Genomic DNA, 10,847 nt, shown 5'->3' on the forward strand with positions numbered 1-10,847 from the left:
CAAGAAACGCAATTTCAAATTCTTTGTATGACCAGTGCATGTAAAGAAATTGACAATAAACTTGACTTGACTTGACTTGACTTGACTTGACTTGAACACCGCTCGGCAACAGCTAGGTAGCCAGGACAACAGGTGTTGTCTATCACAGCAGCTGATTAGAGTCTTGTTGAAAAGTCGCTTTAGCAGTGAAAAGTCTTGTTGCCATTGACAGCGGTCTGTTATAGACCAACCCGTCCGTTATCGAAAAATAACAGACGTGCGAACGTTGGGGAGCCCCGTTGAAATGAATGGAGCATTCGACTGATGACGTCACAACCATATAATAAGGGGTTTTATCGTCTTGATGTCTGTTATGTATGCCTGATATTATGTCTGTAGAAAAGAAAGCCTACTGGTTGCTTTAACCTACCGGTATAAGTGAGTGTGTGTTTGGCAAGTAAAATAAACATCTAGAAGCCATTTTTGCTGGTTATTAAAAAAGTTAATTTAGAGTCCTGTATCTATTTCTATCTATGTGTCCATGTAAAGGCCTCAGTGCAGTAAATCTGGGCACTCTAGATCAGTCTTTCTCAAAGTGGGGTATAAGCCCCCCTGGGGGGGGGCACGGAGGCATCTCAGGGGGGGCGTGTGACATCTGATTTTGGATTGTTTTTCTCCTCAGGAAATGATTTCCTGTCTCGCCAATAACTCAATAAGTTTAAAGCCCTCACCAACATTATAATATTAATTGTCATGAATTTGAATAGCATAGGAAATGAACACACATCTGCATTCGACCTCAGTCCCTCTTTGGTTAATCTCAACAGTCATCTTTCCTATGATTCGGCGCAGCGATCGCAAAATCAGTCTGCGCGAGTACTGCTGTTGCTTGGGGGGGCTCGGAAGCATTCAGACCCTCTGAAGGGGGGAATGATGGAAAAAGTTTGAGAACCACTGCTCTAGATCATTAGGCTGCATGGATTACCACATCACTTGGCAGCAGGGGGATTAATGGACAGTAGAGCCACTGGCTGCTCCAGGCACGCAACATAACTTTATCACCCGGTGAGTCTTCTGATTGGCTGAGCAGGTGTCCTTTATTCCCCTGTAGCAGGACACCTATGATGTCATGCCGGCGTGCGGGCGTCTAAGTTGCTTCTTTTCTAACTTTCTGGCGAAGTGCCGTTACTAATTCTATCGCATCTGGTTGTCTAGTCAAGACCGCGTCGTTAGTTCTATCGCATCTGGTTGTCTAGTCAAGACCCCGTTACTAATTCTATCGCATCTGATTGTCACGTCAAGACCCCGTCGTCAATTCTATCACAGTTGGTTCTTACATGCCTCCGATAGAGGCGCGTCTCACTAGATTAGGAAGTGGTGCCCATAGCAACGTAGGCTACCAAGCGCAGTGGTTAATCTGCTTTCTCATAAAGCCTTAGATCAACATATTAATAAATTAATTCTTAAATGCTGGTAACCGGGTGATAAGCGGAATAGCAGCCTTCAAGGTATCCCGATATCAAGGGATCTCTAGAGCTGCATGGATTACCACATCACTTGTCATGAGGATTAATGGACAGTAGAGCCACTGGCTGCTCCAGGCACGCAACATACTAGGCCAGTGGTTCTTAACCTGGGGTGCGGGCACCCCCTGGGGGTGCGCCAGAGATTCCAGGGGGTGCACAGTATTTTGTTAGTGTAGAGAGGTTGTGACCCCCAAAATTATACTTGCAAATTAAATAAGTTTTGGTTCCCATTTACGTAAAGTCATTCAGGTATTGATTCATGTCTGAAGGAAGAATCAGTATAATTAAAGGTAGGGTTGGAGATCTTTGAAAAACGGTTCCTGTGAGCTATATTTTTGAAAATACACAGCCCGCCTCTCCCTTCAGCCCTCCCCTCAAAGCCACGCCTTCAAAACACATGAACGCGCATGCAGTCTGTCAAGCGTTCGGATTATCCCGGGAACCCACGAGAGCTCACGAGGCGGGGGGGGGCGGGCTAGAAGCCACGACAAAGCGACTAGCCAAGCTAACTTCCAGCCATGGCACTGTCTCCGGCTACGGTAAGAATGTTCAACATCACAATAAACGCACAGGCCGTCATGGTTGCCATTTCAAGAAATATTGATGACAGTAGATGTATACTAGATTAGTTATTGAACTTGACTTGATACGTGTTACTTAGATATCTCATTCTAACTTCCTAACACTGATGACAGATGCTATACTGTCATCCCTAGACAGTAGTTCTAGCCAGTAGCTACAGTACTGACACATTGATTTATTTTGACAGATGTGTACCGCAGTATACATTTTACTATTGTATTTATATATACCCGACACCACAATCCGTAGTGTTTTAGGCTATGACTTCAGATTTCACTTGGGTTGTCGCACGCGCAGACACAGGGACAGAGGGAGTAAAGAAAAACAACCGAACTGATCAACGCTAATGAAATTGTTTTGGCTGACGATATTTTCATATGCTTTAGACCTTCCACGACCACGAGAGCTCCAGCTCTGACTTTCCTGGCCCATCACAATCATAACGACCTAACAGCCCAGTAGGACCGATGGCCAGAGATGGAGGAGGAGGAAGATAGACGCAGCAGAGGTCGGGGGTATTGATTAGGGAGACTCCCAACAGAATTGACGCCCTGCTAACTGTAAGGATGTACATTCATCCCTCAATAACATTGTCCTGCTGTATTCCTCCAGATGTGTAAGTATTGTAATGGATGTTATCACAACGGATGTACTCTATATCGCAACACGAGTAGGCTACACGAGTACACCTGTTGTGATAACCATTACAATATTTCTACTCCTATGAGTAGTAGTGTGATATTACATGGTTGTAGGTACACAACACCAGTGGTAGTTCAAGTACATCCATAAAAGCCCATCTACTTCATACATCTGTGTAACCCCTGGCACAACACCAGTTTGTAAGAAATTGACTGAAAACGTTGTATGCATATAATTGGCACATCTTTATTTATATACACAATAATGATTGCTTATGTCCATATTGGTCTTATTGTCAATAGAGTTATTTAGTCCCCATCATCAAATAGAAAATGCACTACATAAAATGTATTTATTGCTTTGCAGGCCTTGATTCAATCATTGAATTTGAAGCAATCCCATCGGTTACTGCAGCGTGCCCTGACCCGTGACCCCAGTTTGATGTTCGACCTGGCACATGACATCTGGTCCTCAGTCACAGCCCAGTAGCACAACCAACCTGGCGCCTCTGCGCAATCTGTAAGGAGATGCCCATGAACATTGAAAGGAAATGCTGTGGTGTTCTCAGTTTTGATAAGACTTTGGGCTGATGTAGGACCAGGTGAGAGAAACGGTCTCTTCAGGCATGCAGCCTACAGACAGTATGGGGCACTTGAACAGGGCTGACCTTGTAATACACAGTACAATACCCAGGATTAGCCAGGGTTACCCTGCTCCACTAGAGCAATATAAAAGGTTTATACAGAGTACGGTATAAAACACACAAACCGGCAGTGTGCAGACTATTTTTCATTATCTGTAGGAGCATTCATCTGTACATCTCACCTTTTTGGTTTGGAACCACGTTTGTCTTGTTACCATTGTTTTTTTCATACATAGAAAATAAATGCAACCTGTCAAATGTTCTTCTGATTGTGGTCTTGTGGAATATATAAATTATGTAACCATGCATTTTCAGTCAGAGAATGAATTAAAAAAAAGCCACACAGTCAAATTGTGTCCACCAATATTTACTGTCATTGAAATGTATGGACAATTTAAACAATGTATTACACATGACACTAGATACATTACTTTATACTATATTTACAGTTGTCATTACCACACAAAAACTCTGGGAAGGTGGGTAAGTGCAGCAACTGTGAAGGGCCTAGTTTGAGGTTGGAGGCGTCTGTGCTGTAAAAAGATAAACAGAATTAGAAATCACATATCTGACAGTAGCTCCAGTGACATTTTAAATGTAAGTAACCTGGGTTGTTGGGGCAGGGACACCAAAAATAACTCCTTTATCTGGGCTCACCTGGTTGTGAGTGTCTGCGGTCAGCCATCCCTCTTAGGGTAGAAAGTCTTCTGCGCAGGACGGTGCCCTGAAGGTTGACGTTCACAGTATGCAGCCTTCATGTCCTGGAACTTTTATTGTGCAATTTTCCATATCTGTAACAAGCAATGTGTTAGACTATATTAGGGCTTCATTACATCAAATTACACAGCAGGGTTTTACAGGGTGTTGGCTACAGTCCCAGGACCTAAGTGGACTTGTGTGCCTTGCTCAAGTGCACTGCAGCTGTGGATGGAGGTGTAGGTAGGGAGAGGTAAGGATGAGATTTCAACCTGCTTCTCTCTGATCTTAGGACCACCTCTCACCATCAGGTGATGGCTGGCTGCTACCTCAAATTTCATTCATGGCCCTAGTTATGTTCTGTAATCAGCATTGTTTTGACCTTACACAAATAAATGTAAATGCATTCTGCACCATGGGGGGCTGTGAAGACCTTTGAGAATATTTGCAGAACTACATACTGAATTGAGCCATCCACCTTTCTCTTGGTTGGTGTGTTGAGATGGTGACTGCAGTCCAGGCTTCTTGGATTGGAGGAGAAAAGCTGTGGCTTTTACTGGCATAAGTATGTGGTTGTGGAAGGACCCTGTCGGCTGTTGACCTGAGGGAAAAAAGAGCACAAATTGCATATTAGCACAGAGCCCATGCTTAGACCATAGACAGATAAATCATCTGGCACAATCTGCATGCAACCAACAGAACCTAGAAAGAGAAAGATTAGCAGCAATACACAAAGGGGACAAGTATACAAAAACATGCAAAGTGTTCTGATAAGGTGCATGGAGGTAGTCTGTGTTGATTCCAGCAACCTCAAAGACTGAAAAGTGTCCCAGTGTGTTGAATTGAAAACTTGGCGCGTGCGCGCGCACACATAGGAATATCATAATTTAGTGCAGTGTTTCTCAACAGGGGTGCCGGGGCACCCTGGGGTGCCGTAGGGCCCCTTCAGGGGTGCCGAGGAAACGTGGCTGATAAATAAATTATATAACAAAACATATTTGTCAAAAGTTAATGTTAGTCAGTGGAATCTTTGATCTGCCATTTACGCACAATAAAGTAAATATTGGTCACCCCAGCTGCAACTTTGAACGTAGGTCGTGCTACTAGGTTGTGTGTCTCCAAATGTGTTACATTCTAAGCTTGTGTGGTATCGGATGTGATGCTATATGGCTACTTGGTTTGGGGTGCCTTGACATTTTCCATGAATTGAAAGGGTGCCTCGCCTAAAAAAAGGTTGAGAAACACTGATTTAGTGTATCAATTACAACTACAGGATCTGTTCGCTTTTGTCAGATAGAACCATTGTTTTTCAAAGGCAGATCATTCCAAAAAGGATAGTAGTATCTGCAACTGGACGAAATTACACCCACAAACATGAATAAAATAAACTACCAGTGTGCGGTGATTCATTCTTCATTTACTTGGCAGCCTTGATATGTTGTGAAACAGGAGCAAGGAGCAGCTATGGAAAACACCACACCTTGGAATGGACAAAGCAGAACATTTCAATATAACCAGGGTAAAACAAATAATGTACCGGCATCTCCATGTGATCATTCAGTGTAGCCATCACAATAAAGATCTGCCGTGTAGCCGTCATGGTCATTAGGTGGTATTTATCAAATGCAAAACTACCGTCTTCTCAAAAACGACATCAGCGAGTTAACAACATTACACCCACAATCATGTAAACATTTGAAAACCCAAGGCAATCTATTTTGCAATGCTGGAGCGGCGAGGTTGTGCTTGTGCTTGCTACTATTACCAGAGTCATACAACAGAGACGTACCAAAGCAAAACATGCAAACGATATATTTTTGTAAACCACTAGAAAGACATGGGCTTTGCTGGTCAAAGTAATGTGTGCGTAAACATGGTAGGTTACTTACTACGGGGTGGATCCGTATTTAGCAACTGAACGCGGATGGAGAAGGGGTGCTTCCGTCCTCCTCCCAGCTGGTTTGTCTGGCTCGTTCGCACAACTAGCAGCAAAACACACAAGAGTAACCGTCTGAGTTACACATAGCAATTCTGAAAACGTGTTCATGTGCACAGAATAAATGCCACAGGGGGGAAAAACACACAAAAATAAAGCGATTGAGGTAGCAGCTATGTTAAGCAAGGTAGCAGCTAGATATGTTGGAGCTTGAGCTAATCCTCTGACCCCTCTCAATGGATACTTGCTTAAAAAAGACACCACTGTGTCCTAAACCAATTCACAAAATATTATACAGACAAATATATTATCTCACCTCTCGATTAGAAATATGGTCACCAAAGCGTATTTGAAGCCGCTGCCGTAGCCGACATCTGTGTCCAAGAGTGTCAGGTCCCATTTCAAATTTTCAGCCCGTGTTGGAGTCTGGTCTTGCGAGTCCGATGATAATCCAAGGGAGTATGTTATCCTGACATGGTTAGTCTACTGTTCCAAAAGCCAAAGTTCTTCCTGTAGCTCTGCAAAAGCCACCAAAGTTTCCAAGTAGCTCAGCCTGCTGCTAACTCTCGTTACCTTGCTACTAGCCGAGTGATGATGAGCCTTGTCGCGTGTGCATGAATGATGGGGGCGGGGTCGGTCAAGTTCACGAGTCGGTGAACGCGCAGGGAGGAGGGGTGAGTGCTGGCGGTTGATGGACGTGTCAGAAACCAATAGAAGTGATGATGAGTATTACATCTATTGGTTGCCGTTTTCTTCTGACTACGCCCTCTACACTGGACCAAAAGATTTCGTTTTTTTTCCAAACACTCTATTTCAATGGGTGCTATGGCGTCATGAGGAGTTTTTCAGATGATATGGTAAAATATGTGCCAGAAAAACATCTCCTATCCCACCTTTAATCACTCATTTAGCATTTTTTTGTGCATATACACATGTAGAAGTTTGTGTTGGGGGTGTGCGGCTTGTCTTCGGCACAGGTAAGGGGGTGCGCTAAGAAAAAAGGTTAAGAACCACTGTACTAGGCTACATCGCCCTTTATTCTGGCCAAATGGGAAGGCGTAGGTCCAATCATCAGCCCAGGTCTTGCACCAGCGGATCCAGTAGAACCTGCCGTAGCCGTGCAGCGGGAATTAGAGATGGGATTTATGGCTCTTTTTCGGGATCCGGTTCTTAGTGGCTCGTTCCTTTCAAAGAGCCGTTCAAAAAACTGGCTCTTTTGGCTCTTTTTGAAATTATTTATTCAGTGTTAAGAATGTAATATTTTGACTCCTCCTCAAGGTAATGTTGTCCAAACAACAACTGATTATTCTCCTGCTTCTAAAGACCGTTTTTGCCTCTCTTTGAAGCGAACAATTGTGTTTTTTCCCAAATTTAATTACTCTGGTCGAGGTCACGTGCTTAAAATGAATGAAAAATGAACGAAATAACGGTCAAGTGGCTCCCCCAGCTGTGATCCGATTCCCATCGTTCACTTCAGGGAGCCGTTCAAAAGAACCGGCTCGTTCATGAACGACACACCTCTAGCGGGAACTGGACCTTTAAATCATTTAAATCATTTTCATCATTTTCCAAAAATAATAATCATATTTTGGTGTGTGTTGCTGTTGATTTATTTGAGTTTTATTCTTATTTGGGTCAGAGTTGGGCCCCGAACATTTTTTGACCATTTCGAGTGGGCCCCAAGTTGAACAAGGTTGGGAACCCCTGCACTACACTACATCGCCCTTTATTCTGACCAAATGGGAAGAGACAGGAGGAGGGTACTGTACTGTACGCAGAAGGCTGCAGAGCCCCCGTTGAGAAACACTATGCTATAGCATATATGCTGGGGCCAAATCTGGCCTGCGGAGTCATTTTATTTGGCCCGCGAGATCATTTCAAATATGTATTTCAGTTAGCCCACATACACCATAAATGTGTAGCATACTAAAGCTCTCTGTAATGTTATAGCAATGTTGTTATGATGTACTTAAGCATTTTCAGCAAATGAATAGGGTCGCCGGCGACCCCTGCTGCAGTAAGAGGCTACCACTTGAACATGAAGATTCGTGTATCACAGGAATATGGGCCCAGGCCAGTGAAACAGCTCACACTTACATGCAACAGAATATGTGCTGGTTGAACTATGATGGCAATCTGCTTATGAAATCTAAAAATGAGTATTAAGTATGTGTGCACAATTTTAGTCCGTTTTATACAAAATATTTTGCATATGGCCTACGACTTCGCTCCAGATTTTGATTTTGGTCCTCAGTCAATTTGGGTTTGACACCCTTGCTATAACACAATTACCGTAGCCTGAAGGCATGGCCTACAGTAGAGCTGGGACCAGGGAAGCCGGTAAGATGGGGGACAAAGGGGTTATTTGTCCCAGGTCCAGGGAGAAAGAGGGGGCCCAAGAAATGTTTCCCCATTACATTGTATGGATTGGGTGTGGGGCCCTTTCAGATGACTTTGTCCTGGGCCCGGCCAAAGTGGTCAGCGGCCCTGCTTGGGACGGATCCACCATGTTCAGTCATTCATCCACCACATAGGGGAACTATGTAAAGGGACTAAAATATTTGACAAATAGAACATGTCTAAAACGAGTCGGGACAGGACCAATGAAATTCAATCAACATCATATATGAGCTAAAACAATGCAAGAAATAAATTATATTTTTGCCAACATGAATGTCCAGGTATATCACAGAGAGGCTGAGGAAGCTACCTCAGAACTAAAGATGCACAGGGAATAATTACTCAGTTATTACATAAAATATTGAATTACCTTTGAATTACCACGATTGTGTGTATATAAGAAATCATTGTATAGGTTTATGAGATGATGAAATATACTGCAGTCATACTCTGGTAGCCCAACAATCTGACCATATTAAGAATATGTCATGTAAATGATGCAGAGGCTTAACAGTCTTGAGGATAAACGGTCAGGCAGCTCGCTTGAAATGGACCCTGAGGACATGGAAAACTGTCCTGTGATTACTGAAGTTAAAAAATAAAAACTTTTTTGAAAATAATTCTCTTGTTCTCTCTGTGCTCTAGGGGAAAATTAATCACCAAACTTGTTTTACTGTAGTGTCGATTTCAAAAGTTAGCATCTATGATGGCATGAGGTGCAGTAATGTATTGATTAATAATAAGCTCTTCTTACTCACTCGCAGAATTAATCATTTGATTGGCTAATATTGAGTGTTCTAATATGAATATTCCAAAACCATTTCCGGTTTCCTATTTTCCTGCTCTTCTCTCCAGAATGTCCAGAGTGCAAGGCGACGGCAAGACATTGAAGGGAGCCCAAAAGGTATAGCCTAGTGTAGGGTCTATTTCAAAATTAGACAATTCGTTTAGTGAAATGGTAAAATAAATGTATGACATTAACATACACTATGTGTACACACAATTTAAGGTGCGTAGACCTACTTAGGTAATTTCTGTTTTAATGGGTCGACCTGTCCAGTTAAGGGTTGCGAGACAGTTTATGGCCCAGTTGCCGCCTTGTTCTAGCCTACTATGAAAACAGGATTTACCAAATGTCCCATTTCAAGGAGGTAGCCTAAGCCAAGAGTAGGACTTTGCAGTCGTGTGATAACTCGTCACCATTCTGTAAACGCGCCAACCAAATGCTGATTTGTGTTGTAGGCTAAAGAAGTGTGGAGAGATGACTCTCGCGTGCGCACTGCGCAAGGCTTCAACTGAATAATTTAGCTTTCGGCCGCGCCATGAGTTTCATTCTGAGGTAAGTCACCGTTCCACTGGATGTTATTTTAGAGCTATTTGCCCATTGCTTCCAGAAATAACTTTGGACAAAATGTGACGAAAACAAATGGAAACCACAGCTGAACAAAGAATTTGGAGTAACACCACCAGACACCTGTAACCTCAATCACAAAGCCGCGCGCGCGTCCTCGACTTCCCAGCGCATGCTGCGACCTTCCCTTCCGGCCACACGCTGCACAACAGCTGTTCATTTATACAGTATACACAAAAGCAGTGCATTTACTTGGTATCATCTCTGAAACCACAAATTAAATTTAGAAAATTAAACAGTAGCTTGCACTTTGGCCGCGACTGATAGTGTAAAAGGCTATCTTTATGGAGAGGAAGCGTTTCATTTTGTTTGTGTATGATAGCAGGCTAACTAGCAGGACAATGTTCTGTTGTGCCGCCCGTTGTCTGACCCTCCAGACCCCGAGCGAGTTCTCTGGAAGGCAGGGCCGGATTAAGATGGCCTGGGGGGGCCCTAGGCTACACAGGTTGCTATGGGGCCCCCCGGAAGGCGAATTCTGTGACAAAAGTACATAGACAGTGTCATAATAAAGAGATAGGAATTTAGGACTGTTCTAAACTGTATTCAACATCATATGACAGATTGATTTTTCAATATTGCATCATGTCAATTCTGCAATTATTCACTTTTGGCAATTCAGGGGAACCCTGGCAGGTGGGGGCCCCTAGGCTGCAGCCATATTCAGCCTGTGATGGGGGCCATAGGCTGCAGCCATATCTAGCCTGTGGTGGGCCCTGGGCTGCAGCCATATCTAGCCTGTGATGGGGCCCCTAGACTGCAGCCATATCTAGCCTGTGGTGGGGGCCCCTGGGATGCAGCCATATCTAGACTGTGGTGGGGGCCTAGGCTGCAGCCATATCTAGCCTGTGGTGGGGGCCCTAGGCTGCAGCCATATCTAGCCTGTGGTGGGGGCCCTAGGCTGCAGCCATATCTAGCCTGTGGTGGGGGCCCTAGGCTGCATCAATATCTAGTCTGTGGTGGGGGGCCCTAGGCTGCAGCCATATCTAGCCTGTGGTGGGGGCCCTAAGCTGCAGCCATATCTAGCCTGTGCAT

General features: G+C 44.0%; 2 long non-coding RNA genes across 4 annotated transcripts; one reads left to right on the forward strand and one right to left on the reverse strand.

Moving 5' to 3' along the window:
* Positions 1-1,792: 1,792 nt before the first annotated feature.
* Positions 1,793-3,196, forward strand: LOC134454718 (uncharacterized). Of its 2 annotated transcripts, XR_010035901.1 has the most exons (3): positions 1,793-2,044; positions 2,474-2,647; positions 3,096-3,196. It is a non-coding gene; the product is annotated as an uncharacterized LOC134454718 (long non-coding RNA). The 2 variants fall into 2 exon arrangements; XR_010035900.1 differs by lacking the exon at positions 3,096-3,196 and having other exon boundaries at positions 2,474-2,914.
* Positions 2,733-6,901, reverse strand: LOC134454717 (uncharacterized). Of its 2 annotated transcripts, XR_010035899.1 has the most exons (6): positions 6,321-6,901; positions 5,958-6,050; positions 5,461-5,548; positions 4,530-4,669; positions 4,030-4,163; positions 2,733-3,905 (listed from the first exon to the last, which is right to left on the reverse strand). It is a non-coding gene; the product is annotated as an uncharacterized LOC134454717 (long non-coding RNA). The 2 variants fall into 2 exon arrangements; XR_010035898.1 differs by having other exon boundaries at positions 5,461-6,050.
* Between the last annotated feature and the right edge of the window lie 3,946 nt (positions 6,902-10,847).

This window comes from Engraulis encrasicolus, chromosome 8 (assembly GCF_034702125.1).
Source record: "Engraulis encrasicolus isolate BLACKSEA-1 chromosome 8, IST_EnEncr_1.0, whole genome shotgun sequence".
NCBI lineage: Eukaryota > Metazoa > Chordata > Actinopteri > Clupeiformes > Engraulidae > Engraulis > Engraulis encrasicolus.